Source organism: Copadichromis virginalis, linkage group LG6, assembly GCF_057382275.1.
Source record: "Copadichromis virginalis isolate Kocher_CV1m ecotype Utaka linkage group LG6, C_Virginalis_male_GT1.1, whole genome shotgun sequence".
In the NCBI taxonomy this organism is placed as follows: domain Eukaryota; kingdom Metazoa; phylum Chordata; class Actinopteri; order Cichliformes; family Cichlidae; genus Copadichromis; species Copadichromis virginalis.
The window spans coordinates 16,542,931-16,553,803 of NC_140623.1; the positions used below are offsets into that span (position 1 = coordinate 16,542,931).

General features: G+C 45.3%; 1 long non-coding RNA gene across 2 annotated transcripts; it reads right to left on the reverse strand.

Annotated features, from left to right (window-relative positions):
• Positions 1-4,425: 4,425 nt before the first annotated feature.
• On the reverse strand, positions 4,426-6,522 carry LOC146707548 (uncharacterized). 2 transcript variants are annotated; one of them, XR_014921076.1, is made up of 4 exons: positions 6,186-6,522; positions 5,086-5,325; positions 4,877-4,988; positions 4,426-4,563 (listed from the first exon to the last, which is right to left on the reverse strand). It is a non-coding gene; the product is annotated as an uncharacterized LOC146707548 (long non-coding RNA). The 2 variants fall into 2 exon arrangements; XR_014921075.1 differs by lacking the exon at positions 6,186-6,522 and having other exon boundaries at positions 5,086-5,462.
• Between the last annotated feature and the right edge of the window lie 4,351 nt (positions 6,523-10,873).

Consider the following 10,873-nt stretch of genomic DNA (forward strand, 5'->3'; position numbering starts at 1 on the left):
ATCCTATTGTATATTTTATTCTATTTTATTCTACTGTATATAGTATTTTATGTTATTCTATTCTATTCTGTACAGTTGTGTAGAGTATTTTAATTTTATTGTATTCTAATTTTTGCTATATAACTTTTGCACTGTCCACCTCCTGCTGTGACAAAACAAATTTCCCACGTGTAGGACTAATAAAGGTTATCTTATCTTATCTTATGTTATACCAGGAAAATACTCCACACCATTTTCAATACCACAAAGAAGCTTCTTACCCCATCCTGCAACAACGTAAGTAATAGCTCTAAAAAGTCATTAATTTTTTAACTAATTTTCCCAAATATAAGTTAGATTTATCTAAATAAGTATTAAAGTTTATTCGTTTTACAAATAACTTCAATAATTTCAATACTGTCATGATCCTGGGTCGTTGACCCAGCGTTTTGTGTTTCTTTTTGGGTTCATCTTGTGTTTGGTGTTTATTCTGATTCTGTATTAATTCTTTGGGTTGGTTGTCGTGTTTATTATCCCTACCTGTGTCTCCCCTCTGTGCTCCGTTCAGGTCCCTGTGTTTTTGTTGCAAAACAGTCTGGGTGTTTCCGGTTTTACTTTGTAGGTCTGCCTCTCATCATGTCCATTAGTATCAGCTGTGTCCACCCCTGCATGTCATCTCATTACCTAGTGTGTATTTATAGTGTGTGTTGGCTTCTGTTCATCGTCGGATCGTCTGTGTTTCTCGGTGTAACTACGTCTCTCTGCATTCTCCGCTCCCCGTTTCCTGCTTAGGTTTGTTATTTAGTTTTCCCAGTCTAGGTTTTTTCAGTCATTCGTCTTGTCTCACTACCTGTTCAGTCGCTCCACTTCTGCAAATAAAACTTCATTCTCATCACCAGTCAACTGCCTGCATTTTGGGTCCTTTTCCTCTTACACCACACGGCTCACGCCGCCAGCCGTGACAGCACGATCCGACCATACTATGGACCCCGCAGGCTCCGCCCGTGAGGAAGATATTCTCCGCGTACAGTGTCTGATGAGCCGAATAACCCGCGCCACGGACAATTTCTGTTGGACTAAACGCTATTAAGGCGATCGTCGAAGGAAATCCTTTCCTTCGTGAGCTTTCCTGCTATGGAGATTTCATGGGAGAATTAAGCCGAGGCCAGGAGGCGTGGCGGGCTCGGGAGCGGTCAGAGCACGTCGATTCCCGGAAGGCCTCGCTGCAGTCGCAGCCGATGGAGATCTCCGCAACGCAGCAGCAGACTTTACCGCGGAGAGCTGTTTCCGTGCCGGTGCCAAGGAATTCTTCAGCCTCCGCGTCCCGCTCTGATCACTACACACCTGCCTCTTTCCTCGCGGCTATGTGGTCAGACGATGAGGAGCCAGCTTCCTTTTCCCCTTCATCACTAGCCTCCTCTGTCGTCTTCTCCGCATCCTCCTCCCGCAAGAAACGGCGTATGCGCCGCCAGCGCTCCTCTCCTCAGCTGGACTCTGAGATTATGACACAGCCAGCTGTGGTGAGTGGTAAAGACTGTCTTTCTGCTTTCTCCGAACTGCAAAGTGTTACCCCAGAGACTGAATCCAAAGTTTCTATGGGCTCAGGATCAGATATCACTGTCTCAGTTAATGCTGAAGCAGCAAAATTAAAGACTGTGGTTTCGGAGACCATTTTTTCCAGTCCCAGGGATTTAAGGGGCTCTCTTCATGCACCCTCTGAATCCAGGGATGCTTTAAAGGGTACGGTTAATACTGACTCCAGGATTGGAGATGCTAGCCCTGTTTTTCAAGGGACTGCGACCCCCTCCGGGGCCTCCCCAGAAGCTGAGCCACCTTCCTCAGCTGATTCTGGACCCCTGGAGGTTAAGGAGCCAGGGCAGGTCGTTCAGGAGCAGTCGCCTTTCCCACTGTTAGCACAGCAGTTAGCTCAGTCTCCAGCATCAGCTGCTCACTTGCCCTTAGCTCAGTTACCAGCTCAGGTTGCAGGTCAGCTATTAGTTCCACCACCTGTTCAGCCATCACCTTCACCTACTCCTCCTGTACATGCAAGCCAACCCATAACGGACAGTTCAACAACTTCTTACTCTAAGCAGAGAGACAAACCCAATAACAATGGAAACATTCCTCAAGAGCTGGCCAGTTCTGAGACTGAGACACACTCCAGGGCCTCCCCAGAGGCTGGGTTTCAGCCCCCAGCTGACTCTGGACCCCTGGAGGTTAAGAAGCCAGCTGAGGACTGCACCGGACTGTCGCTGCGTGAGCTGAGTCACTGCTCAGTGCAGCTGCAGTCTGCTATATGTTTGCCAGAGGCCCGTGTGCCTGCTGGTTCTGTTGCGTCCCTGCCAGAGGCCCGTGTGCCTGCTGGTTCTGTTGCGTCCCTGCCAGAGGCCCGTGGGCCTGCTGGTTCTGTTCCGTCTCTGCCAGAGGTCTCCGCACCTGCTGGTTCTGTTCTGTGTGTGCCAGGGGCTCCGGTGCCCACTGGTTCTGAGACTGTTTTTGCTGGGGGGCCCGAGGGGCCCGTCCAGCGTCCTGCCTCGTCAGCTGGAGGGCCCGAGGAGCCCGTCCAGCCCCAAGACTCGTCAGCTGGGGGGCCCGAGGAGCCCGTCCAGCCCCAAGACTCGTCAGCTGGGGGGCCCGAGGAGCCCGTCCAGCCCCAAGACTCGTCAGCTGGAGGGCCCGAGGAGCCCGTCCAGCCCCAAGACTCGTCAGCTGGGGGGCCCGAGGGGCCCGTCCAGCGTCCTGCCTCGTCAGCTGGAGGACCCGAGGAGCCCGTCCAGCTGCCAGCTGCAGCCTCATCATCCTTGCCAGCTGCAGCCTCATCATCCTCGCCAGCTGCAGCCTCATCATCCTCGCCAGCTGCAGCCTCATCATCCTCGCCTGGTCCAGCCTCCCTGTCTTCACCCACACCGTCGCCTGGTCCAGCTTCAGCTTCATCAGCTCCGCCTGGTCCGGCCTCCTCATCAGTGTCATCAGCTTCGCCTGGTCCGGCATCTGCTTCAGCATCCTCCTCGCCTGGTCCAGCGTCTGCTTTGGCTTCATCCGCTTCGCCTGGTCCAGCCACTGCTTCATCCTCGTCTGGTCCAGCCACTGCTTCATCCTCGTCTGGTCCAGCCACTGCTTCATCCTCATCTGGTCCAGCCACTGCTTCATCCTCGTCTGGTCCAGCCTCCGTGTCTTCAGCATCGCCTGGTCCGGCTCCAGCCTCCGTGTCTTCAGCATCGCCTGGTCTGGCTCCAGCCTCCGTGTCTTCTGCCTCGCCTGGTCCGGCTCCAGCGTCCTCATCAGCCTCCCCAGATAGCAAGGAAACATTGAAACAATGTTGAGTCAATATCAGGCTGTGTCATTGAATCAACGTTGAAGTGTGACGTTGACCTAACGTCACTCTTGCACCCTTTTTTAACGTTGAAACAACGTCAGGTTTTGATGTTGAATCAATGTTGAAACCTGACGTTGATTCAACGTTATATTTTCTAATACTGCTGACATTGAAACAATGTCAGATTCTGATATTGAAACACTGTTGAGCTATGGTGTTGATTTTCCACCTCTTTCGCACAGTTGCTTTTTATTAAAACAACAGTTAAATCATGACTGGAAATCTACCTCTCTTTATAGGTATTTTAACCAATACTAAACTACTGCATGTTTCCATCAATACTTCAACCACCTAAACACATAATTGTACTTATTCCTTAAATTGGACACCCTTTATAAAAAAAAACCCAAATGTCTCACAATGTATCATGTCAATATTAATATCCTAAAATAAGAAAGCATTGCATGTGATGTAACAGAGAAAAAAATAAACATAAAAAGGTCAATAGGCATGTTTCGTTTGCTAAATACTTTATTAAAAGACAGTTTCCTATTTACGTTTATACGATTCACAGAAGTTTGTAATTTTTTGCATGATGTGCGTCCTGCACCACCCAAACGATCTGGGGCGTATCGGAGCCATTTCTGCACTGCTTGTGCAAAGACAAACTCGGACATAGTTTGCCCCTAACTGCTGCGTCAGGCTCCAATCAAGGCAAAGCGTCTCACCTATAGACACATTTTAAGAGATGGAATTAGCGTGTCTCATGTCTTAAATGTGTATGCAAGTGCTTGTGTGTTTAATCAACAAGCCGTTGTTATGTATTTAAATCACATCTGACAGCTATTACACTTTATAGTTACAAAGTGTACATAACCTTTATATACTTACCATTGCCTTATTTGCCTCTTGTGATTGAAGAGCTGGCTCTGCATTGTTTAGCTCCTCAATGTTGTGCAAGGGCAAATCCAGAGGCAGTACCCCAGCATCTACCGATTCATTGCAGCCGGTATTGCGGATGGCTCTGACCTCCTCACGGAGGTCGTTAACAGCTCTCGTCAGGTCTGACAGAAAAAGATAATTTTTTTTTTTAAGTATTTAAGAATACAGACAACTTATCAAAAGTTTCCTTGTGTCACACACAGATATGTACAAAGACACTAGACAGTATTTTATTACCTGGTATTTTCACTCGAGGGGCCTGGGGAAACCATTTTTTTGTGGGCTGATCATCCTCTGAGTCACTATATGTGTACAGGGGATTTGGTCTAAAGAAAAAAAGTTGAAAACGGTCATAAGTAATTACAAATGTGCTTTTGGAATATTTTTTCCTAAAGTTACAGTTTGATTTATAACAACACACACAGGAAACAGATGTGCAAGAAGGTACAGTATACAAGGAATTTTTGAAGTGCACAAGTGTACACGGCTTTGCATTTATAAAAAGTTTACAAGCTTCCACTTTTTGGACTATATTATGTGGTGATATTGCAGTATGCAAGCACCACAGATATGTATAAAAGACAAGATCATAAATTCTTAGCAATCAAAGATATGTTTGTGAAATAAAAAAAGTTTTACTTGTGCTTTCTTTTATGACTGGTCTGAGTTTCAGCTTCGGACTGAAGGTCAGACGTATCACAGTGTTCACTTAGATATTTCTGAAGACTGCGTTCTGCTTCGTGAAACGTGTCTGGAAGTACAAACACAATGTATGGCCAGACATAAATTAGGACACGAAAAACTTGTTATTGTTACATTTATACAACACCAATCCAGATGATACCCACCATGGCTTATTAGAAGTCGGACTGGTGCATAGGTGAGCCATGTTGCACCAGGATGAACTCTCCTCTTTACTGCGTCGTGGATCCTGAATGCGTCTCACGGAGGATATGGAGGCCATGACAATTTCTCCCCATTTATCCATGATCTAGGGACTATTTCTGTACCACCAGTGCTAAACTGCACAATGCACCAGTCTTTCATTTTTATCTTTTTTTTTAATTTGGAGTCCTTTTTTGCCCTGTCTAGGATAAACAGGAAACAGATAATTACAATATATTTCATAGTCACTACAAAACTTGATCTATTGATTGAACTAAATAATAAATAATAGCTTAAAATGTATATAGGCAACAATTACAAGCAAACCCATATATGTAAGCATTTAAACACTGAAGATAATAAAATTAACAGTATTTTGTCTAAGTCTGCCATTGTAGGAATTCATGGCACCGAGACAAAAACTTGGCGCACAGTGTGGCGTCAAAATAGGCGCACACCTTTGACGCTGCATTTTCTCCGTCTTCCTCGTCCACACGTAAATGCTAAACGCAGTTTACGTGTGGACAAAAGGTGCAAACGCAAGTTAGGTGAGCGTGCAGCGTAAAGTTAGGTGAGCGTGCAACGTAAAGTTAGGTGAGCGTGCAACGTAAAGTTTGAATTGAGTGCGAATCGAAGCGGGTGCTCTCCAATCATTAAAAGTAACAAAGTCATTGAACACATTTATACAGTTACCTTTACGTTTATCAATCATATATCACAGATTTACAATTTTTTGTAGTACTATGCTAAAAAGCAACCACAGAGCGAAAGTCTGGGTCAAGCGCCGAGGTGACGGCAAGAACAAAGGAACCCTCGAAGCGTTAAAGCTAGCTTTGTAAGGGAATATAACGGAAAAGTATGAAACTAAAATGTTTTCTTTGTTGATAGACTTTGTTTGCAGTGCAATTTATTTGTTGCCGGATTGTAAGATGAAAGTAGACACAATTTCGGGCTCCCACATTTTATCCGAAACTTTACATTAACAAGTTTGTTTTGTTTTTTTTACTGTTATTCAAATGCAACCGTGGAAATAACGAATAGAACAAAAGTCATTCATTCTTACCTTATACTAATCGTGGTGCAGGCCAGTGCAGTGCATGAACTGATGCCTTCTCCGGTCAATTCCGCTGAGAGTAAATCTAATGTCCCGCTCTACTGTACAAGACAATGGTTACCTGGAGGGATGTACCAATGTGATAGGGGTGCTGCGGAATAGTCCAAGTGGTAGCAGCTTTAATTTCCCGCTCAACCATAAATCGATGGTTTTTCAACGTGATTGTTGTCACCTTGTCAACTATAAATAGATCAACAATCAACGATGACAGAACAACAGTGAATCAATGTTATTTCAATGTCAGTGTCAGGTTTCATCAGTATTTCAATGTTGTTTCAACATTGGTTTTGTGTGACGATTCTGATGGTTCAGATGGAAAATCAACATCTGTTCAATGTCTCCTTGCTATCTGGGTCGCCTGGTCCGGCTCCAGCGTCCTCATCAGCCTCGCCTGGTCCGGCTTCTGCTTCAGCCTCGCCTGGTCCGGCTTCTGCTTCAGCCTCCGCATCCTCATCATCCTCATCAGCGTTGCCTGGTCCGGCTTCTGCTTCAGCCTCCGCATCCTCATCATCCTCATCAGCGTCGCCTGGTCCGGCTTCTGCTTCAGCCTCCGCATCCTCATCATCCTCATCAGCGTCGCCTGGTCCGGCTTCTGCTTCAGCCTCCGCTTCCGCTTCGCCTGGGGCTGCAGGGGCCACGCAGCCTTCAGGTCCCCTACTACCGCCTCCACATCGTCGGTCATCTGCCAGGCCGCTTGTTGGGCATCTCCGCCACCGTGGACGCCCTCCTGAGCACCCTCCTGAACGCCGCCACTGCCTTCCGCGTGGCCGGCCCCCGGATCTGCTCTGTCGCCGCCACTGCCTTCCGCGTGGCCGGCCCCCGGATCTGCTCTGTCGCCGCCACTGCCTTCTGCGTGGCCGGCCCCCAGAACTGTTTGCCCGTCGCCGCAGTTGCCGTCCACACGGTCGGCCCCCAGAACTGAACTGTTTTGGCCTCCTGCGCTGTCGGCCTCCGGGTCGGCCCCCTGAACTTGACCTTCTGGGTCTTTCTGGGCTCTGTCCCTCCTTCCTGGTCCCCCGCCGCCCGCCCTGGTTGGGTTGTTTTCTGTTTTTGGCCGTTTTTTGTGCTTCTGTTGGGCAGTCTGGGGCCCGCCCTTGAGGGGGGGGTACTGTCATGATCCTGGGTCGTTGACCCAGCGTTTTGTGTTTCTTTTTGGGTTCATCTTGTGTTTGGTGTTTATTCTGATTCTGTATTAATTCTTTGGGTTGGTTGTCGTGTTTATTATCCCTACCTGTGTCTCCCCTCTGTGCTCCGTTCAGGTCCCTGTGTTTTTGTTGCAAAACAGTCTGGGTGTTTCCGGTTTTACTTTGTAGGTCTGCCTCTCATCATGTCCATTAGTATCAGCTGTGTCCACCCCTGCATGTCATCTCATTACCTAGTGTGTATTTATAGTGTGTGTTGGCTTCTGTTCATCGTCGGATCGTCTGTGTTTCTCGGTGTAACTACGTCTCTCTGCATTCTCCGCTCCCCGTTTCCTGCTTAGGTTTGTTATTTAGTTTTCCCAGTCTAGGTTTTTTCAGTCATTCGTCTTGTCTCACTACCTGTTCAGTCGCTCCACTTCTGCAAATAAAACTTCATTCTCATCACCAGTCAACTGCCTGCATTTTGGGTCCTTTTCCTCCTACACCACACGGCTCACGCCGCCAGCCGTGACAAATACAGATCCTGAAGGTATATTTTAAAATCTACTGATAAACAAAGGGTACAACAAACATTACCTGACACATCTAAATAATTTCATTATTGTAGACAAGAGCATAATGGAAAAGTTACAGATCAACTTTGGATAAGAAAATATAAAAAACAACGCTCAGAGTGAAAGATTAAACCAGTCACTGAACACATTTTAAAACGGGCCTCAGTGCTTGCTACAATTTAATAAGAAACACTGTTTAAAAAAAAAAAACATTGGAAAAGTAGAAAAGTTTATTGTCTTGTCCACATCTGCCTGCAGCCTGTCTCTCATCCAGCATTCGCATTGCTCTGCCTCACTCTGCAGCTCTTTACAGGCTTGGCTCTGTTCTTCAGGCCTGATTTAGCTGCTCTGCTCCAGAGTCCGCTCTTTATCTGCTCGGATTAGCTCTTCACACTGGACTCTCTGGTCAGCTCAGCTATGGTTCCTCCACTATTCTGCACAGCCTCCAATCCACCAGGTTCTCCATGGCTCAATAGTCCATCGCGCCCCGGAGTCTCCTAGCCGCTACGCTAACGATAACAGTTTGCTAATGTAAGAGCTAATAGCTAAACAGCATATGTTAGGATGTGCGCCAGTTGGGTTAACCTTTACAATAACTGTTTGATACTTCAGTGTTGTTGAAACTTTCCAGAGATTTTGTGACATTTTTAACTTCCTGCTAAAGTGCTGTTAAACATTAAGTACTCAATCTTTAGTGACAACAGGAGCCAACCCAGATAGCAAGGAGACATTGAACAGATGTTGATTTTCTTTCTGAACCATCAGAATCGTCAGGATTGAAATGTCAACATTGAAATACTGATGAAACCTGACACTGACATTGAAATAACATTGATTCACTGTTGTTCTGTCATCGTTGATTGTTGATCTATTTATAGTTGACAAGGTGACAACAATCACGTTGAAAAACCATCGATTTTTGGTTGAGCGGGAAATTAAAGTTGCTACCACTTGGACTATTCCATAGCACCCCCTCTCACATTGGTACATCTCTCCAGGTAACCATTGTCTTGTACAGTAGAGCAGGACATTAGATTTACTCTCAGCGGAATTGACCGGAGAAGGCATCAGTTCATGCACTGCACTGGCCTGCCACGATTAGTATAAGGTAAGAATGAATGACTTTTGTTCTATTCGTTATTTCCACGGTTGCATTTGAATAACAGTAAAAAAACAAACTTGTTAATGTAAAGTTTCGGATAAAATGTGGGAGCCCGACATTGCGTCTACTTTCATCTTACAATCCGGCAACAAATAAATTGCACTGCGAACAAAGTCTATCAACAAAGAAAACATTTTAGTTTCGTACTTTTCCGTTATATTCCCTTATATAACCTAGCCTAACGCTTTGAGGGTTCCTTTGTTTGTTCACCTAACTTTACTCAGCACGCTCACCTAACTTTACTCAGCACGCTCACCTACCTTGCGTTTGCACCTTTTGTCCACACGTAAACTGCGTTTTATTATTTATTTGTTTTTCGCCTCTCACTGCTTAAGCCATTAATCTTTCTAGAATTGTTTTTTTAAACAGATGCGACCTCACAAAAGCTATTAACTATGCTGTCAGACCTGACGAGAGCTGTTAACGAACTCCGTGAGGAGGTCAGAGCCATCCGCCATCCCTGCTGCAATGAATCGGTAGATGCTGGGGTACTGCCTCTGGATTTGCCCTTGCACAACATTGAGGAGCTAAACAATGCAGAGGCAGCTCTTCAATCACAAGAGGCAAATAAGGCAATGGTAAGTATATAAAGGTTATGTACACTTTGTAACTATAAAGTGTAATAGCTGTCAGATGTGATTTAAATACATAACAACGGCTTGTTGATTAAACACACAAGCACTTGCATACACATTTAAGACATGAGACACGCTAATTCCATCTCTTAAAATGTGTCTATAGGTGAGACGCTTTGCCTTGATTGGAGGGACCACACTGGAGGTGCGAGTCCACCGCGGACTCAGTACTAAACTGGGCAGGGAAAAAACCAAGGACCAGACAAAGCAAAAAATGTCATTTAAAGATACAGCGCTCTGCAAATGCATATTTGGTAAGTTTTACCGTTTTTTTGCTATATTACTTTGTCTTTCTTAATAACAAGACTTTCATGTCCGGTTAATCTGGAGATGGAGTCTTTGGTCTTTGGCTTGTTTAGTCCACGGGTTGTAGTTTGTACAGCTTGAGGACCCCATGTTTATTTTGTTTTAAAGGATACACGGCACACCATGCTAAGACTTATCACTTTTTCCGCTCATAGCTCTTTGGGAATCAAATGCGGCAGTTTGCAGATTTACGCCTGGTGACTTTCATGTTTATCAGCCTAGGAGTTTACATACTTTCTCCCCGCTGAAGACAGTTAACAAGAGCTTATTCATGTGCTCTAATTCACTTTTTTTGTTTGTGTGTGTGTGTATTTTTGTCCTAGATGGCCTGACGCAGCAGTTAGGGGAAAACTCTATGTCCGAGTTTGTCTTTGCACAAGCAGTGCAGAAATGGCTCCGATACGCCCCAGATCGTTTGGGTGGTGCAGGACGCACATCATGCATCCTTATCCCGGAGTAAAAAATTACAAACTTCTGTGAAACATGTAAATGTAAATAGGAAACTGTCTTTTAAGAAAGTATTTAGCAAACGAAACATGGCCTACTGACCTATTTTTTTTTCTCTGTTACATCACATGCAATGCTTTCTTATTTTAGGATATTAATATTGACATGATACATTGTGAGACATTTGTTTTTTTTCGATAAAGGTTGTCCACATAAGTACAATTATGTGTTTAGGTGGTTGAAGTATTGATGGAAACATGCAGTAGTTTAGTATTGGTTAAAATACCTATAAAGAAAGGTAGATTTCCAGTCATGATTTAACTGTTGTTTTAATAAAAAGCAACTGTGCGAAAGAGGTGGAAAATCAACACCATAGCTCAACAGTGTTTCA